This window comes from Leuciscus leuciscus, assembly GCF_965113295.1.
Source record: "Leuciscus leuciscus genome assembly, chromosome: 17".
Lineage (NCBI taxonomy): Eukaryota > Metazoa > Chordata > Actinopteri > Cypriniformes > Leuciscidae > Leuciscus > Leuciscus leuciscus.
In genome coordinates this window covers 6,409,503-6,429,122 of record NC_138741.1, presented here as the reverse complement: position 1 = coordinate 6,429,122, position 19,620 = coordinate 6,409,503, and positions in this window count along the sequence as shown.

Here is a 19,620-nt window from a genome sequence, read left to right as displayed (position 1 = left end):
TCTGCAGTAGTTTCAATTTTGATATTTTTAGGTCAAACCGTTCTTGTCTGTCAGTCATATAATGCAGGTCGATGGTCACTGTCTCAAAACACAAGCACAGAGTCCAAATTAAAACAATTCCCCGTCGTCCAAATTAAACAATTCCCCATCGTAAGTACACATTGATGGCCTAAGACACGAAACGAGCGGTTTGTGTGAGAAAACGAACAGTATTTATATCGTTTTTACCTCTTGTACACAGCTGCGTCCAAATGATCTGAGAGCGCGGGCGGGTATAGATATATACACTAGTTGTCGCATTGGCTACGGCAGTTCATTGGAACAAATGTCTTTAAGGCGACATCTAGTGTATATATCTATGCACCAGTCTGCGCACACGTCAGATCAGATCACTCGGACGTGGCTGTGTATAAGTGGTAAAAACGATATAAATACTGTTCGTTTTCTCACACAAACCGCTCGTTTCGTGTCTTAGGCCATCAATGTGTACTTACGATGGGGAATTGTTTAATTTGGACGACGGGGAATTGTTTTAATTTGGACTCTGTGCTTGTGTTTTGAGACAGTGACCATCGACCGGCATTATATGACTGACAGACGAGAACGGTTTGACCTAAAAATATCAAAATTGAAACTACTGCGGAAAAAAAGACACCTACATCTTGGATGCCCTTGAGGTAAGCTAAAACATACCAAAAATTAATTTCAAAGTGAACTATCCCTTTAAGTGAACGTAAAAAATCGAGAAAGACAACGCATGTGTAACAGTATCAATATATTGGACATGCGTATCGTCTTAAAGTGACAGCAGCAAACAACAAACAAAAGTAATGTAATAAAATAACTCACTGCTCTTGACAGAATAACTTTTGTAACTTTAAATAAGGATTCATCTATAAGCCTATTTAATTTATACCGTTTAGACTATGCAGTGATATTTTACATTTGATCACTTTATTCAATTTCTGTACTATACTTAATCTGTATCTAACTACTGTTAGATCTACCTGAAAAACCTGAAAAGCACTATTTATTTAGTTTGTGTCTTTGTTCTATTGTTTATTTTGTGCTATTACTTGTAGATTATTTATTTGATTATTATTTACTGTACTTGTCTTTAATAATGTTTGAATTTTATATTTTATACTTATAATTTATATTATATTTATATACAAGTTTTTAATTTCCATTGTTCTTGCATTCCATGTAAAAAGTCTGGCGAGTAAACTAAAAACAATTACTAGACAATGGCGACTCGCGCTTCAGTGTGTCCGTAGAGGGTTGGAAAACTATATTTGGTTTATTATCTTTGTTAAAAACGTCTTACAAAGTGTTACTCACAAGGTTAAACACAGCACAATCTAATAAAACATGCTTCAATGATAAATGATTTTGACAAAAAGAATATGTTGCTGGATCTTTTTCTAATATTAAAAACTTGAGTGTCATCCTGGAAAGGTCTATTCGGCAACAGGTGTAACCAATCTGGTCCCATCGATTTAAAAAAAAAGAAGATAAAAACTACTTCTCCCAACATTGAGGCTGATTTCATGGAGTTTGTTCTGTATGGACTCAAATAGGGGTAAACAGCACAGAAGTAGAAAACTTCATTTAGCCAAGGCTGCAAAGTTGACTCCGTGTTACAAATATGTTAGACCTATCACTTCTGCCACTAAAGACTGCTTTATTAATAATATTACTGATCAGTTTCATCATCTCAGCATCCCGGATAGCTCAGAAGAACTAGATATTGCGACAGAAACTATTAACTCTCTCTTTTCCAGCACTTTAGACACAGTTGCTCCTTTGCACTTAAAGAACATTAAAGAAAATAGTCCAATGCCGTGGTACAACGAGCACACTCAGGCCCTTAAGAGAGCAGCCAGAAAAATGGAGCGCAACTGGAAGAAAACAAAACTAGAGGTATTTCTCATTTCATGGAAAGAGAGCTCGATTGTATATAGAGAGGCTTTAAAAGCTGCTAGATCTGCTGATTTTTCAACCCTATTAGAAGAAAATAAACAAAACCCTAGGTGTTTATTTGAAATAGTGGCTAAACTAACGAAAAATAAATCCTCAACCCCAGACGTTTCTAAACAACACAGCAGTAATGACTTTATGAACTTCTTTACTAACAAGATTGATAATATCAGGGAGAAAATTATAACTATGCAACCGTCTACTACAGTATCGCATCAGGCAGTGCACTGTAGTCTCCTTAAGGAAAAATTTGATTCATTCATTGCTATAGGAGAGGAAGAATTTACTAAACTCGTTAAATCATCTAAATCGACAACATGTAAGTTAGACCCTATAGCGACTAAGCTACTGAAAGAGATGCTTCCAGAGGTCACAGATCCTCTTAATATTCTTAATATCATTAATTCATCTTTGTCAATAGGATATGCACCGAAAACTTTTAAGATGGCTATGATTAAGCCGCTTGTTAAAAAAAACGCAACTTGATCCTACAGAATTAGTCAATTACAGGCCGATCTCGAATCTGCTTTTTCTGTCAAAGATACTAGAAAAGGCAGTATCCTCACAACTATGCTCCTTTTTAGAAAGAAATGGTATCTGCGAGGAAATTATTTGCTCTTATCATCCGATCGTGGTTGTATCTCTCTATTAGTGTTACTCGATCTAAGTGCTGCATTTGACACTATCGAGTCGACCATAACATTCTTTTAAATAGACTCGAAAATTATGTTGGCATTAGTGGAATTGTATTAGCATGGTTTAAATCATACTTATCTGACCGTTATCAGTTTGTAGCAGTAAATGAAGAGATGTCTTATCGTTCACAAGTTCAGTATGGCGTACCACAAGGCTCAGTACTAGGACCGTTGCTGTAAGATTGGTATCAAAGAGCACACCCAGGTTCCTAACCGACGATGAAGACTTAACAGAGCAGCCATCAAGTGTTAGACAGTATTCTAGGTTATTACGTGTGGGAGTTTTTTGTCCAATAATTAGAATCTCTGTTTTTTCAGAATTTAGTAGAAGGAAATTACTAGTCATCCAATTTTTTATATCAGCTATGCATTCCGTTTTGTGAATTGGTAGTTTTCGGTAGGTTGTGAAGAAATATAGAGCTGAGTATCATTGGCATAACAGTGAAAGCTAATTCCATGCTTCCTAATGATATCTCAATAGAGTTCAAAGGTACAGCACGCACATCCAAAACAATAAAACTGGGTGCTGGGCAGACAAATAGTTGCAAAGGTAAACAATGAGTCCGCACACCAGAAAATGCTCCTTTTCGATTTTAATGGTTGCTCACCACGTGTAACGTTTCGGGCCCAAGCCCTTCATCAGACATGAAACAAGTGGGGAGACACACCTCCATATATACAGCCATGCATGATCACATGATCACATACATCCATGATTAATCACAGGACCAATCAAGTGAAAATGCAATTACATCAGGAAAACAGATTAAAAAAATATATATATACCAACATTTGTAATACAAAAATATATTAGAAATATATTAGGTGGCTAAGAGAAGGCCTGCAGTGCTTAAAGCATAGCCTAAAGTCTCTACCACTGTAGGCAATAGTGATAGATGAGCAAGAATGTAGATACATAAGGGATACGACAAAGGTGTGTTGCATATATCATATATCAAGTCAGCAAAACGATAACACAACATATACAATATTTACACAATTACAGGAGTTATTTACAGAAATGGCCTCAGGTCAAAGTCTTCATTCAACCCTTTTGGAGCTAAAGTGTCCAGGGTATAGATCCAGAATGCTTCTCTTTTGAGTAACAGACAATTTACATCTCCTCCACGGGAGGGCTGTTTCACAACTCAATGCCGCAATATCTGAGAGAGGAAACGTTATGAGAGGCTTGTGAAAAATGCACCGCTACTGGGCTTTTGATGTCATGGTTACGAATATTTGATCTGTGTTCTGAGATTCTTGTTTTCAGTGGCCTGGTCGTTTTACCAACATAGGCCAAGCCGCACGGGCATTTAAGTAAATAGACAACATTCTTTGTGTTACAGGTGATCACACCTTTGATATCATAGAGTTTTCCAGTGCGTGGGTGATTAAAGGTGGTAGTTTTATGTGTGAAGTTGCATTGAGGGCAGTTGCCACATCTGTAATTCCCAAAGGGAATAGACTGCAAAAAATGTGGTGGAGTCAATGGTGGAAGATGAGCTCTCACCAACATGTTTTTGAGATTAGGTGCTCTCTTGTACACAACGTTGGGTGATGTGGTGAAGCATGTAAGTGCTGGATCAGAGTCAATAATGTGCCAATGTTTTTAAATGATGGATTCAAAATCTCTGCCAAGAGGTGAGTATTGGACAATACAGTTAACTCTAGACTCAGAAGTTCTGGATCTGGTGTTGCTGAGACAATCAGTTTGTGATATATTTTCAAAGCGATTACGTGCTTGGATAATCCATTCATGTTTGTATTGTCTCTGTTGAAAAGGTTTTCCTAAATCAGCTGCCTGGGCTTGGAAATCACTATCAGAACTACAGATCCGGCGAATGCGACTTAACTGAGACAAAGGCAGACTCCTCTTGAGTGGAATAGGGTGAAAAGATTGTCCATGAAGAATAGAATTTCTGTCAGTGCTTTTTCGGTACAGGTTGGATCCCAGTCTATTCAAGTCTCTGTAAACAAGGATGTCTAAAAAATTCATCCTATGCTTGTCATATTCCATTGTGAATTTCAAATGGCAACTGTTCGCGTTGATGAACTCATGGAACTGTTTTAACTGAGTCTCAGAACCGGTCCAAATGAAAAAATATCATCTATATACCTCCTCCAGTTGGAAATTGGTGTGGGTTGCATAGTTGATTCAGGATGATTTCCTTTTCAAGGAGTCCGCAGTATAGGGATGCAAAACTTGGGGCCATTTTAGCTCCCATGCTCGTGCCTGACACCTGGAGGTAAAAGGTGGCTCTGACTTTTACCTCCAGGTGTCAGGCACGAGCATGGGAGCTAAAATGGCCCCAAGTTTTGCATCCCTATACTGCGGACTCCTTGAAAAGGAAATCATCCTGAATCAACTATGCAACCCACACCTACCCTCAATTTCCAACTGGAGGAGGTATATAGATGATATTTTTTTCATTTGGACCGGTTCTGAGACTCAGTTAAAACAGTTCCATGAGTTTATCAACGCGAACAGTTGCCATTTGAAATTCACAATGGAATATGACAAGCATAGGATGAATTTTTTAGACATCCTTGTTTACAGAGACTTGAATAGACTGGGATCCAACTTGTACCGAAAAAGCACTGACAGAAATTCTATTCTTCATGGACAATCTTTTCACCCTATTCCACTCAAAAGGAGTCTGCCTTTGTCTCAGTTTAGTCGCATTCGCCGGATCTGTAGTTCTGATAGTGATTTCCAAGCCCAGGCAGCTGATTTAGGAAAACGTTTTCAACAGAGACAATACAAACATGAATGGATTATCCAAGCACGTAATCGCTTTGAAAATATATCACAAACTGATTGTCTCAGCAACACCAGATCCAGAACTTCTGAGTCTAGAGTTAACTGTATTGTCCAATACTCACCTCTTGGCAGAGATTTTGAATCCATCATTAAAAAACATTGGCACATTATTGACTCTGATCCAGCACTTACATGCTTCACCACATCACCCCACGTTGTGTACAAGAGAGCACCTAATCTCAAAAACATGTTGGTGAGAGCTCATCTTCCACCATTGAGTCCACCACATTTTTTGCAGTCTATTCCCTTTGGGAATTACAGATGTGGCAACTGCCCTCAATGCAACTTCACACATAAAACTACCACCTTTAATCACCCACGCACTGGAAAACTCTATGATATCAAAGGTGTGATCACCTGTAACACAAAGAATGTTATCTACTTACTTAAATGCCCGTGCGGCTTGGCCTATGTTGGTAAAACGACCAGGCCACTGAAAACAAGAATCTCAGAACACAGATCAAATATTCGTAACCATGACATCAAAAGCCCAGTAGCGGTGCATTTTTCACAAGCCTCTCATAACGTTTCCTCTCTCAGATATTGCGGCATTGAACTTGTGAAACAGCCCTCCCGTGGAGGAGATGTAAATTGTCTGTTACTCAAAAGAGAAGCATTCTGGATCTATACCCTGGACACTTTAGCTCCAAAAGGGTTGAATGAAGACTTTGACCTGAGGCCATTTCTGTAAATAACTCCTGTAATTGTGTAAATATTGTAAATGTTGTGTTATCGTTTTGCTGACTTTGATATATGATATATGCAACACACCTTTGTGGTATCCCTTATATATCTACATTCTTGCTCATCTATCACTATTGCCTACAGTGGTAGAGACTTTAGGCTATGCTTTAAGCACTGCAGGCCTTCTCTTAGTCACCTAATATATTTCTAATATATTTTTGTATTACAAATGTTGGTATATTTTTTTTTTTATCTGTTTTCCTGATGTAATTGCATTTTCACTTGATTGGTCCTGTGATTAATCATGGATGTATGTGATCATGTGATCATGCATGGCTGTATATATGGAGGTGTGTCTCCCCACTTGTTTCATGTCTGATGAAGGGCTTGGGCCCGAAACGTTACACGTGGTGAGCAACCATTAAAATCGTTAAGGAGCATTTTCTGGTGTGCGGACTCATTGTTTACCTTCCTAATGATATCTCCTAATGGTAGCATGTACAGAGTGAACAGCAGTGGTCCAAGTACTGAACCTTGTGGTACGCCATACTGAACTTGTGATCGATAAGACATCTCTTCATTTACTGCTACAAACTGATAACGGTCAGATAAGTATGATTTAAACCATGCTAATACAATTCCACTAATGCCAACATAATTTTCGAGTCTATTTAAAAGAATGTTGTGGTCGATAGTGTCAAATGCAGCACTAAGATCGAGTAACACTAATAGAGAGATACAACCACGATCGGATGATAAGAGCAAATCATTTGTAACTCTAATGAGAGCTGTCTCTGTACTATGGTACGGTCTAAATCCTGACTGAAAATCCTCGCAGATATCATTTCTTTTTAAAAAGGAACATAGTTGTGAAGATACTGCCTTTTCTAGTATGTTTGACAGAAAGGGTAGATTCGAGATCGGCCTGTAATTGACTAATTCTGTAGGATCAAGTTGCGTTTTTTTAACAAGCGGTTTAATCATAGCCAGCTTAAAAGTTTTTGGTACGTATCCTATTGACAAAGCTGAATTGATGATAGTAAGAAGAGGATCTATGACCTCTGGAAGCATCTCTTTCAGTAGCTTAGTCGGTATAGGGTCTAACATACATGTTGTCGGTTTAGATGATTTAATGAGTTTAGCGAATTCTTCCTCTCCTATAGCAATAAATAAATCGAATTTTTCCTTAAGGAGACTACAATGCACTGCCTGATGCCTGACTACTTTACTGTAGTAGACGGTTGCATAGTTATAATTTTGTCCCTGATATTATCAATCTTATAAGTGAAGAAGTTCATAAAGTCATTACTGCTGTGTTGCTTGGAAATTTCTGGGCTTGAAGCTTTCTTTTTTGTTAGTTTAGCCACTGTTTCAAATAAATACCTAGGGTTTTGTTTATTTTCTTCTAATAGGGTTGAAAAATCAGCAGATCTAGCAGCTTTTAAGGCCTCTCTGTATGCAATCGAACTCTCTTTCCATGAAATGCGAAATACCTCTAGTTTGGTTTTCTTCCAGTTGCGCTCCATTTTTCTGGCTGCTCTCTTAAGTGCCTGAGTGTGCTCGTTGTACCACGGCGTTGGACTTTTTTCTTTAATCTTCTTTAAGCGCAATGGAGCAACTGTGTCTAAAGTGCTAAAAGCCTAAATGTAATTTACACGAGACTTACACTATATATTTTTACATTAAGCACCAACACTTCAAAAGAAGTATATTTAAAACTAGATTTCTTAGTGATTTTGAACATATTACTATAAATTACAGCGACACCTCCCCCTTTGCGTTTCAGGTTCATGTTTATAACAGTAATCTTGCGGGGTGGACTCATTTAAAGTAATGTAATCGTTTAGTTTTAGCCAGGTTTCTGTTAAACACAGCACATCTAGATTTTAGTCAGTAATCATATCATTAACAATAAGTGCTTTTGAAGTAAGGGATCGAATATTCAGCAACCCAAGCTTTATCATTTGCTCATCTGTATTATAGCTGTTTTTTATTTGTTAAACATCAATTAAATTCTTAACCTTTGATGGGTTGAAACGTTTTTTTGGATTTCCAAATTCGGGGGACAGACACAGTCTCTCTCTGTGATGATAGCTAGGTGAAAGAGGCTCTATGTGATGGGATTTATCTGACCTTGGTGTCGTGAGACAGCCAGCAGACGGTCGGTTAAGCCAGTCAATCTGCTTCCTGACCTGAGCCCCAGATTGTCATGTTTTGTCATATCATGTCATGCTATGCTTTTAACAATGTAGATTGTTCCAAAGCGGCTTTACAGAGATACTAGGATAGTTTAAGTAACAGAGATTGTTTTGGCTTTATAGCAGTTCTTGAATAAAGTTATTTTCCAGCTAAAGTTAATTTGATTGATTCACTTCGGTCGCAACGATCATTAGTTATTAACTACATTTTCCCGACAACGCTTTATCTGTAGAGTGGTAAAGGGATCCTCCATAAGGAGAAACTAGTTGGCACTTCAGCACCCCGCTATGACATCAGGTCCAGGCGCAGGTCCTTCATCAGATCTGGATACAGCCTGGATCCGGCAGGCTGTGGGAAAACCTCGGGATAAACAAAAACACTCAAATTAGCCTAGATGCCATTCTTCTTATGATGTAACGAGTACATCAGGATTTATGGGAAGTGTTCCCGGTTCTGTCTGACCTGATCTATGCAGCCTAACATTGAATTATAGAAGTCTATAATGAACAGACACAGTCTATATTGTAGTGATAGTGTAGTTGTTGATGTGAATACAGAAACTAACCACTAGGTGTCAGTAGCATTACACTTACCTGCAGAGTATGCAGACGGAGAGTTAGTAGACCACATGGGTTGTTGTTGTTCCTGCTCGCAACCTGAAAGTGAATAAAATATACGTTTTGTTACAAACTGTTTCTTCACTGAAATAAGAAACATTACATCTATGTGATGATAGCTAGGTGAAAGAGGCTCTATGTGATGGGATTTATCTGACCTTGGTGACGTAAGACAGCCAGCAGATTGTCATGTTTTGTCATATCATGTTATCTTCATTTAAACAGTGCTTTTAACAATGTACAGAGTTCACTCAGCTAGTCGCATCCAAAGCAGTATCTAAAGCCCTTGCATTCTTACTATCCTCGATTAAAGTTTGGATGCGTAAATCCTGTGCTGACAGAGAAGGATATGCTAAACATGTTGCATGAGGTGCAAGTAACAGTAAGAGGAGAAGATGTCATGACTTACCGTGTTTGTTGACTGATCCTACTCACCTAAGTTGTTTGATGGACTCGTAAAAGGCGTGAGAAAAATAATTAAATAAAGTGCATGCGGAATCTCAGATGCACTGAGAATCTCAGTGTCTCTCTCAGAGACAGTGTCTCTCTCAGATGCAGTTTCACTTTAAAGGCAGTGCGTCTCTCAGATGGAGTGTCTCTCTCAGATGCAGTGTCTCTCTCAGATGCAGTGTCTCTCTCAGATGCAGTGTTTCTCTCAGATGCAGTGTCTCTCTCAGATGCAGTGTTTCTCTCAGATGCAGTGTCTCTCTCAGATGCAGTGTTTCTCTCAGATGCAGTGTTTCTCTCAGATGCAGTGTCTCTCTCAGATGCAGTGTTTCTCTCAGATGCAGTGTTTCTCTCAGATGCAGTGTTTCTCTCAGATGCAGTGTCTCTCTCAGATGCAGTGTCTCTCTCAGATGCAGTGTTTCTCTCAGATGCAGTGTCTCTCTCAGATGGAGTGTCTCTCTCAGATGGAGTGTTTCTCTCAGTTGCAGATGCAGTAGGAGAGGTAGTGTCTCTCTCAGATGCAGTGTCTCTCTCAGATGGAGTGTCTCTCTCAGATGCTGTGTCTCTCTCAGATGCAGTGTTTCTCTCAGATGCAGTGTTTCTCTCAGATGCAGTGTCTCTCTCAGATGGAGTGTCTCTCTCAGATGGAGTGTTTCTCTCAGTTGCAGATGCAGTAGGAGAGGTAGTGTCTCTCTCAGATGCAGTGCGTCTCTCAGATGGAGTGTCTCTCTCAGATGCTGTGTCTCTCTCAGATGGAGTGTCTCTCTCAGATGGAGTGTCTCTCTCAGATGGAGTGTCTCTCTCAGATGGAGTGTCTCTCTCAGATGGAGTGTCTCTCTCAGATGCAGTGTCTCTCTCAGATGCAGTGTCTCTCTCAGATGCAGTGTTTCTCTCAGATGCAGTGTCTCTCTCAGATGGAGTGTCTCTCTCAGATGCTGTGTCTCTCTCAGATGGAGTGTCTCTCTCAGATGGAGTGTCTCTCTCAGATGGAGTGTCTCTCTCAGTCGCAGATGCAGTAGGAGAGGTAGTGTCACTCTCAGAGGCGGTGGACCTGGTCCAACACTGCAACACTGGAAAAAACACTGGCAAGAGAAGGCAGAATCTATTTATTTGTATCAGTATAATGGTTACTGGGATTAAAGAGGTTCATACTTAGTTGATTGCTATGTTGGGAAAAATAGTAATTCAGTTTATCTTTAAATGACAAGATTGCCCTTTCATCATTAAATCATAAACCAGAAATTAGTGGTGGGTTCAAGTCCACCTAGTCGAGTCCTAGTCAATCAAGTTTGAGTCAAGTCTGAGTAAAAGAGAGTCCAAATACAACTAAATACTACTATATGTCATTAAGTCAGTCAATATCTTAGACTTGATTTAATCTTAAAAGCTTGGAAAAGTAATGTCAATTTAAATGTAGCAAAAATTAACCTATATTGCATCTTGCCTTTTTGATTTTACATAATTTCCTGCTGAATAAATTCAAAGTTACCATGTAAGGGAAATTATGACTTTTGTGACAAATTCAGATTTTTACGTGGCTGAAAACATGGCTGTGAGGAATAGACTTGCAGTCTTTACAATAGGATGCAGAGTGTATAAAGGTCATAAGTCACATAGCTTTCAAAACTCACAACTTTCAAAACTGTTTTATGGGGCTTTTGTCTTCCAAAATTTTTTGGGGAAAGATGTTTTGTCTTCTGAACAATCCATGGATCACACTTTACTTTTATCCCTATACAGCCTCATTTTAATCCCTTTCAAAAATGTATATGAATTTAGGCCTATTTATGTTTAACAAATCACATTATTGATAGATTGTATGGATCTATGCTTTCAAATGGATTTTTAGGGCCCGAGCACCGATGGTGAGAGGACCCTATTGTTTTTGCTCCGTTTATTCTTCTTCTTCTTCTCCAAAGTGAATCGCTTTTTAGAGGGCCTTAACATGCTCGAAAACTCATGAAACTTTGCACACGCTTCAGAAGTGGTGAAAATTTACGTGTGATATTACGTGTGATATTTACGCAAATTCTGTAAATTATTGCCCCCACATTTTGCCCCGGCTCTAGGTTTCACGTACAGGTATGAAATTTAGTACATACATGTAATGACCCAATACCTACAAAAAAGTCTCTTGGAGCGCAGCCCTAAACACAACAGGAAGTCAGCTATTTTGACCTTCCACTCAGATTTTGTGCAGTTTTTGCCATTTCCTGATGTTGTACTTTAACGAACTCCTCCTACAGTTTTGATCTGATCCTCTTCAAATTTGGTGAGTGTAATCTTAAGGCCTTTACGAAAGGCGCTGGGTGGCAGTGGCAGGGGTGCGAGGGCCCTTTTCATCGCTGCTTGCAGCTTTAATTTTTTTTAGGACCCTTCGAATGCACATTGATCTACAGTAGAAGGGTGGCATCATCCCTTACATTTTACACGGCTACATTTACTCACATTGTAATGCAGATAATATAATTTGTAAGGAAAATTGTGCATTAAATAGGGAAGTTATATCCGGGAAACTTTTACAAAAGAAACAAACAAACAAACACACACACAAATGCATGCCTCTTTGTAGTCTCGGCGAAGCTGTTTTATCAGAAGCATCCACACACAAAAAAATAGTTGAACATGAAAAACGTTTTTGCGCAAGTGTACTTGCCAAATGAAGACGGATTGTATGAAATGGATCAATCAAAAAAACGAGCTGTTGTTTATTAACGAGCTGTAGTCACGCACTGACAGAAATGCAGTTCAAGTTAACGCCATGGTTCATAAGGTGCATTGATACTGAAAGCTTATGGCGCGTCGTTTGTAAAGCGGCTCACGCTGAAAATAACAGCAACATTTTGTCACATTTAGCTTCAAACAATGTTTAAAAAACTGGTATGAATTTTTGTTTCGTTATTTGACACTATAAACCATGCTATAAACACACACTGACCTCCTCGAGCTTTTATTTAGGCACTTCCGGTTACCGGCATTTTGAATTTGCATATTAGTTAAATATTAGTTTCACCGGAAACATTTAGATTCAACATTTAGATTTAACATTTAGATTTAACATTTAGATTTAGATTCAACATTTAGATTTAGATTTAACATTTAGATTTAGATTTAACATTTAGATTTAATATTTAGATTTAACATTTAGATTTAACATTTAGATTTAGATTTAACATTTAGATTTAGATTTAGCATTTAGATTTAACATTTAACATTTAGGTGTAACATTTAATATTTAGATTTTACTATTTAAAATATCTCTAAGTTGACAAATATTGTTGTAAATGTGGTAAAAAGTGACCGTCAAAAATACATACCAGTTTTTTAAACATTGTTTGAAGCTAAATGTGACAAAATGTTGCTGTTATTTTCAGCGTGAGCCGCTTTACAAACGGCGCCCCATAAAAGCTGGCTGCATGGCGAGCGCGAGACGCGGCAGTGCACAGATCGTGAAGCGCGTCTCTATAATGAGATTGTGAAGTAAATGGGAGCGGGAATTCACCGCATTATGAACTCGTCACGCAATACTACGTGGGAACGGATTGCGAAAGCGTGGGCACGGTTTATGAATTTGTGCCAGATTGCAAAAACTGAAGGCACGGTTAACAAGTCTGAGAGCGCGGATTAGAAACTCGTGGGTACAGTTTATTAATCCGTGGGTACGATTTGTAAAACCGAGGGAACGGTTTGAGAATTCGTTACTGTTTATAAACTGAGCGGACGGATTGCAAAACCGTCGCCACGGATGTTTTTTTTTTACTCACACAGGTGACTTCCCGGGCTCCGTATTCTCCCTTAATGCTGACTTCTGTTGACTTGGGACAAGGAAACGACGCATTTTAAAGTTAATACTCGCGCACACACAATTACAGTTATTTTTTCTTAGTGTGTCGCGCCTCCCCTGTGGCTCTTTGGCACGCCCCAGGGGAGGCGCGCCTCACCTATTGAAAACCGCTGTTCTAAAGCATCGATATCTGTGGAGACACAAAAGTGTCAATAAAAGGGTATACGCAATGACATTGAGATGGCAGATCACTCGTATACCAACGAGAAAGATATTCAGCGTATGCCAGATATGGATTTTGACACGCCAGAAAAACCTTGTTCCAAAAAAAAGAAAGACGAGCCGTCGCTTCTTGAGATGCACGAGAATATTGTAACTCTCTTATCCAAGAAAATTAATGAAGGTTTGGGGCACCTGAAGAATCTGATTCGAGAAAATACGCTCAGCATTGGAACCCTGAAAAAGTCAATTGACTTTGCGCTGAATGAAGTTAAAGATTTGAAAGACGAAATGAAAGCAGTGAAAGAAATCACTAAATCGCACGAGCAGAAAGTTGCGGAGCTTGAACGAAAAGTCAATGAAGCAGAAAGATATCGGCGGAGATGGAACTTGAGGCTGCACGGTGTTCCTGAGTAAACGGATGAAGATCTCAAGCATCTGGTGATTGGAATCTGCGGTTCGGTTGCCCCAGAACTAAAGGAGAGATGCCAAGTTGATGTGGACATTGTTCATAGACTGGGTTGGAAAGAACAGGGCAGAAGCCCAAGAGCAACGATAATTCAGTTCATGAACAGGTCTACTCGAGATCTACTTTGGAAAAGAGCGAAGAACTGTGAATTCCTTCAAGCACAGCGTTTACAGTTTACAGAGGACTTGACTGCGCTGGACGTGGAGAGGCGAAAACTCCTGTGGCCCATGGTAAAAGATGCCAGAGAGAAAGGTTGTAAAGCTTATTTTGTGGGGAGTAGAGCCTTTGATGATGGTGTTACAATTTTCCCCAAATAAAGGTTTGGTTCTGATGGTCTCTGACCTAATAATTCTAAGTGAGGATTTGTGGGTTGAAAGAGAATGATCGAGGGGGAGTAAGTAAGAAAAATAAATAAATAAATAATCTCCCAGGCTAAATTGTAAACTAATAAGGAATATGCACCCTTTGAGTTACATATACCTTAGCTCCAGAGGTGTAGTGGTAAAAAAAGAGGTGGGTAAACTATAAATTCTGGTGGACCACGATGTGGTCACCCGGTAAAGTGGGCCACTGCCTACAGGTGTATGTGTATCCTTATGACATCGCTATAGGCTATCATTTGATGGTACTACCAAGGGTATCACTGGTTGTTCCCTCATCATAGGTCACACAATCACTATTCAATTCATACATTAATCTAAGTTCTTGTTAAAGAAACTCAAGGAGGAATAAACTGACTTTGTCGCTTTTCAGTCCAAATGTGTAGTTGGCATCTTCTCTCGGTCTCTCCTCTCTCTGTTCCTTCGTCCTCAGCTTCTCCTTCGTCCTCAGCTTCTCCTCTCTCGGTCTCTCCTCTCTCGGTCTCTCCTCTCTCGGTCTCTCCTCTCTCGGTCTCTCCTCTCTCTGTTCCTTCGTCCTCAGCTTCTCCTTCGTCCTCAGATTCTCCTCCGTCGTCCTCAGATTCTCCTCCGTCGTCCTCAGAATCTCCTCCGTCGTCCTCAGAATCTCCTCCGTCGTCCTCAGAATCTCCTCCGTCGTCCTCAGAATCTCCTCCGTCGTCCTCAGAATCTCCTCCGTCGTCCTCAGATTCTCCTCCGTCGTCCTCAGATTCTCCTCCGTCGTCCTCAGATTCTCCTCCGTCGTCCTCAGATTCTCCTCCGTCGTCCTCAGATTCTCCTCCGTCGTCCTCAGATTCTCCTCCGTCGTCCTCAGATTCTCCTCCGTCGTCCTCAGAATCTCCTCCGTCGTCCTCAGATTCTCCTCCGTCGTCCTCAGAATCTCCTCCGTCGTCCTCAGAATCTCCTCCGTCGTCCTCAGATTCTCCTCCGTCGTCCTCAGATTCTCCTCCGTCGTCCTCAGATTCTCCTCCGTCGTCCTCAGATTCTCCTCCGTCGTCCTCAGATTCTCCTCCGTCGTCCTCAGAATCTCCTCCGTCGTCCTCAGAATCTCCTCCGTCGTCCTCAGATTCTCCTCCGTCGTCCTCAGATTCTCCTCCGTCGTCCTCAGATTCTCCTCCGTCGTCCTCAGATTCTCCTCCGTCGTCCTCAGATTCTCCTCCGTCGTCCTCAGATTCTCCTCCGTCGTCCTCAGATTCTCCTCCGTCGTCCTCAGAATCTCCTCCGTCGTCCTCAGATTCTCCTCCGTCGTCCTCAGATTCTCCTCCGTCGTCCTCAGATTCTCCTCCGTCGTCCTCAGATTCTCCTCCGTCGTCCTCAGCTTCTCCTCCGTCGTCCTCAGCTTCTCCTCCTTCGTCCTCAGCTTCTCCTCCTTCGTCCTCAGCTTCTCCTCCTTCGTCCTCAGATTCTATTAAAATGGAGAAAAGACAGCTTAGCACACCACATCCTGTCAAGTAGCTGGTCACATTATAAGGCCTATAGACTAACCTTTTCAGACAAACCATTAAAATTAATTATTTAGTAGAAAAAAAGAAAAAAAGAAAATATTTGTAGATCAAAAATTGAAGGAGGATTGAATGCTTTGGATTTTAAGACCTCTAATATGATATTTAAAATAAAATGGCTCCAAAATTATTTAAAAAATAAACAAAGTATATGGTATACAGTACCCAATTTTATATTTCAAAAAGTAGGTGGTATAGAATTTATACTGAAACGTGATTATGATGTTAACAAAATACCCATTAAACTTGCAAGTTTCCACAAACAAGCATTACTCTCATAGACTCTTATGTATAGTCATAATTTTCCCCCCATAAATGTAACATCTGGAATAACAGATTTATAAGGGTTAGAAACAAGTCAATATTTTTTGAGAATTGGTTTGAAAAGGGAATTATTTGGGTTAAACAGCTGATCAAAAAGGATGGTGTTTTAGATTTAATTGTTATAATTGCCCGTTACTATATTCATAAAGTCAAATGGAATGGAAAAATACCACATTTTGAACATTATAAAATTGATGTTAAAATATATTTAGAAACAATATCCAAAAGTAAAAACCTAAAAGCTAGGAAAACTACACAGCTCTTTGACAGATACAGATGTTTTCTGTAAAATGCCTTTCTTTTTTCTTCTTCTTCTTTACCAATGACATGTGTAGGCCTACTCTTGTATGTAAATTATGTTTTGTTCTTGTTAAAATGCAATAAAAAAAAATAAAAAAAACATCAGATGTGTGAAAGTATTTCATCAAGGGTTATAAAAATCTCTATATCCCAATTCTGTAAGGGGCCGTTCACATATCACGTCTAAAAACGCTCTCCTTCTTTCCACAAGTGCTTGCGCTCCCATGGCGTCTTTTGTTGCTGTGCAATGAACTGAGCTCTCCATGATGACGAGGAAGTATCAGCAAAGGATTAATGATTTCTAGCCCTTGCATTAGTTTTACTACTAGATATATTTATGGAGATGAGTAATAAAAACCCGCCCTGTCCAGCTATGATCAGCTGTTCGGCCTGAGTAACTCGAGTACTGTTTTGATAAGAAATCGACTTGCAGAAATCAGTAGTCGTGCAACCCCTACTATATACACAAGACACACCTGCATAAACCATATTTCCATATTTACCTCAGTAAAACGCTACAGTAATAATCAGTATTTAAATGATATCAATAAAAATAAAGAAAAGAAAAACTAGAACATTAAGTATTAAGTAAAGTATTAGTACTAGAACATTAAGTATTAAGTAAAACTAGAACATTAAGAAAAGTATTTCTCGATACCTTTCAGAGCTGGGCTTGTGCTGAACAGAGCATCTTCCTCCTCCTCAGGAATGACTGCAAGGCCTAGATACATAAATAAAAAATAAAAAAAAGAATAAAAAAATAAATACAAATATATAAATTGTGAACTCATCAAAACACATTCAATGGAGGTAATTACTGGCTAAATAATTATTTACTTTATTTTTTTGAATATATGCTCAGATGGACACAGGCACGGCGCCAGGATTCCAGTTTTGGATGGGCCAGACCAATTGTGGGTGTGCCTTAATTTAAAAACTTTTAATTAAAAACGTTATCCAATCACTGTTTAACTTAATAAAAATTACTGACTAATATACTGTTATATTATCTGTGCGCATAGGCCTAATATAGATTGTAATAGCTTGCTCTTTAAATATTTTGTTGCATTGTAAAAAGACAGGGGGTGGGTGTTGTGAGGTTTTGAAAAAAAAAGAAAAAAAAAAGAAAAAAAAAAGAAAAAAGGGTTGTGTGAGGAATTTGCAGTGGGATTATAGACCGACGGCCTGTATAGGTCCGGAACGGTGGTCTCACGGAGTTCCTTGCAATCCGTAGGAGATGGCAGGGAATGACTCTGACAGTGAGAGTAATAACATGGCTTGTAGTGAGGAAGATGAGAGGAGGATAAATGAATGGGAAAGAATGACTGACAGTGAGAGTAATAACATGGCTTGTAGTGAGGAAGATGAGAGGAGGATAAATGAATGGGAAAGTGCTGGTAAGGGAAAGAAGGGAGAGAGTCGGAAAAGAAAGAAAAATCATGCATCTAGCATTGGAGAATCAGAAAGTGATGGAAGTGGAAAGGGTAAAACAGTAAAGGAAGGAATATTGAATGTAGTTGTCAGATTTGAAGAAGGAGGCGGAGTTAAGAAAATTTACCCGATTAAAATTAACAAAAATCATCAAGAATCAGATTGGGGAAGTGAAATATGCAAGGATTTTAGGAGATGGGAATTTGCTAATTGGATGTGAAAACGAGACCCAGTTAGACAAAGCTAAAATGATGACATATATTGAGAAAGTTAAGGTTCAGAGGGTTGTAAAAGTTGGAGAAAAGAGAGATAACGGATGTAAAGGAGTGATTTATGGGATTCCCATTAATGTCAATAATAAAGAAATACTGGAAAACATGAGAGTGAGTAAATTCACAGTGAAAAGTGTCAAAAGATTGACCAAAGGAATAGAGAAAAAGGACACTGAGACAATACTGATTGAATTTGAGGAGAAAGAGTTACCTAAAGAGGTATATTTTGGATATGTAAGATATAATGTGAGAGAATATGTACAGAAAACAATGAGATGCTACAACTGTCAGGAGTTTGGGCATACTGCTAAAATGTGTAAAGGGAAAAGAAGGTGTGCTATTGTGTGGTGAGGGAACAAAACCTAAATGTTGTAACTGCGGAGGAAATCATAGTGTAGCATACTGGGGATGTGAAGCACTTAAAAAAGAGGTGGAGGTGCAGAAGATAAGACTAAAAGAGAAGGTGTCATATGCTGAAGCAGTTAAGATGAATGGACAGAGGAATCAGAATATAGAGGGAAGAGTGAATAAAGGACAAGAGGAAATGGATGATCAGCAAGGGATGAGGAAAGCATGGATAGAAAAAAAGAAACTGGTCACATTCATTGCAGGAGTAATTAATGCAACACATGAGATTAAGTCAAAAACAGAAAGAATTCAAGTAATCGTGAAAGCGGCAGAACACCATTTGGACATGATAGGGCTGAAGTGGGAGGAAATAAATGATGAATTCAGGATGCAAGCAAGTCAGGAGACATCATTTACATTTACATTTATTCATTTAGCTGACGCTTTTTATCCAAAGCGACTTACAATTGCTATATATGTCAGAGGTCGCACGCCTCTGGAGCAACTAGGGGTTAAGTGTCTTGCTCAGGGACACATTGGCGTCTCACAGTGGATTCGAACCCGGGTCTCTCACACCAAAGGCATGTGTCTTATCCATTGCGCCACCACCACCCCTTGATTCCCCACATCATGATTAGGTTTTTAATCCTAATAATGCTGATTTTACAATGGAATGCGAGAAGTCTCTTAGCTAATGGGCAGGATTTTAAGCAATTTGTTGGTAGTAGGGTAGAAAAACCAGAGATAGTGTGCATTCAAGAAACTTGGTTAAGACCTCAACTGGATTTTGTTTTATATGATTATGTGGCGGTAAGGTAGCCTATGATAGAAGGGAGGGGGGAGAAGGAGGGTGTGTTACATTTATAAAGCAAGGAATACCGTATAAAATCTTTGGGGTAGGAAATGAACAAGAGTATGTAGTAGTGAAAGTATGGGCAGGAAAGAGAGAGTTGGTGATTTGTAGCTGCTAATTGTAATTGTAATTGACCCTGAATGAGCGAGCGGAGCGGAATATTCAGAAATGCCACTCACATGTTCTGATCGGAACAAAGCTATCAGATCAGATGATACAATAAAAATGTGCTCACCTTGAAATTTTGTGAAATCTAACCTCGGATGTCTCTTGGTTG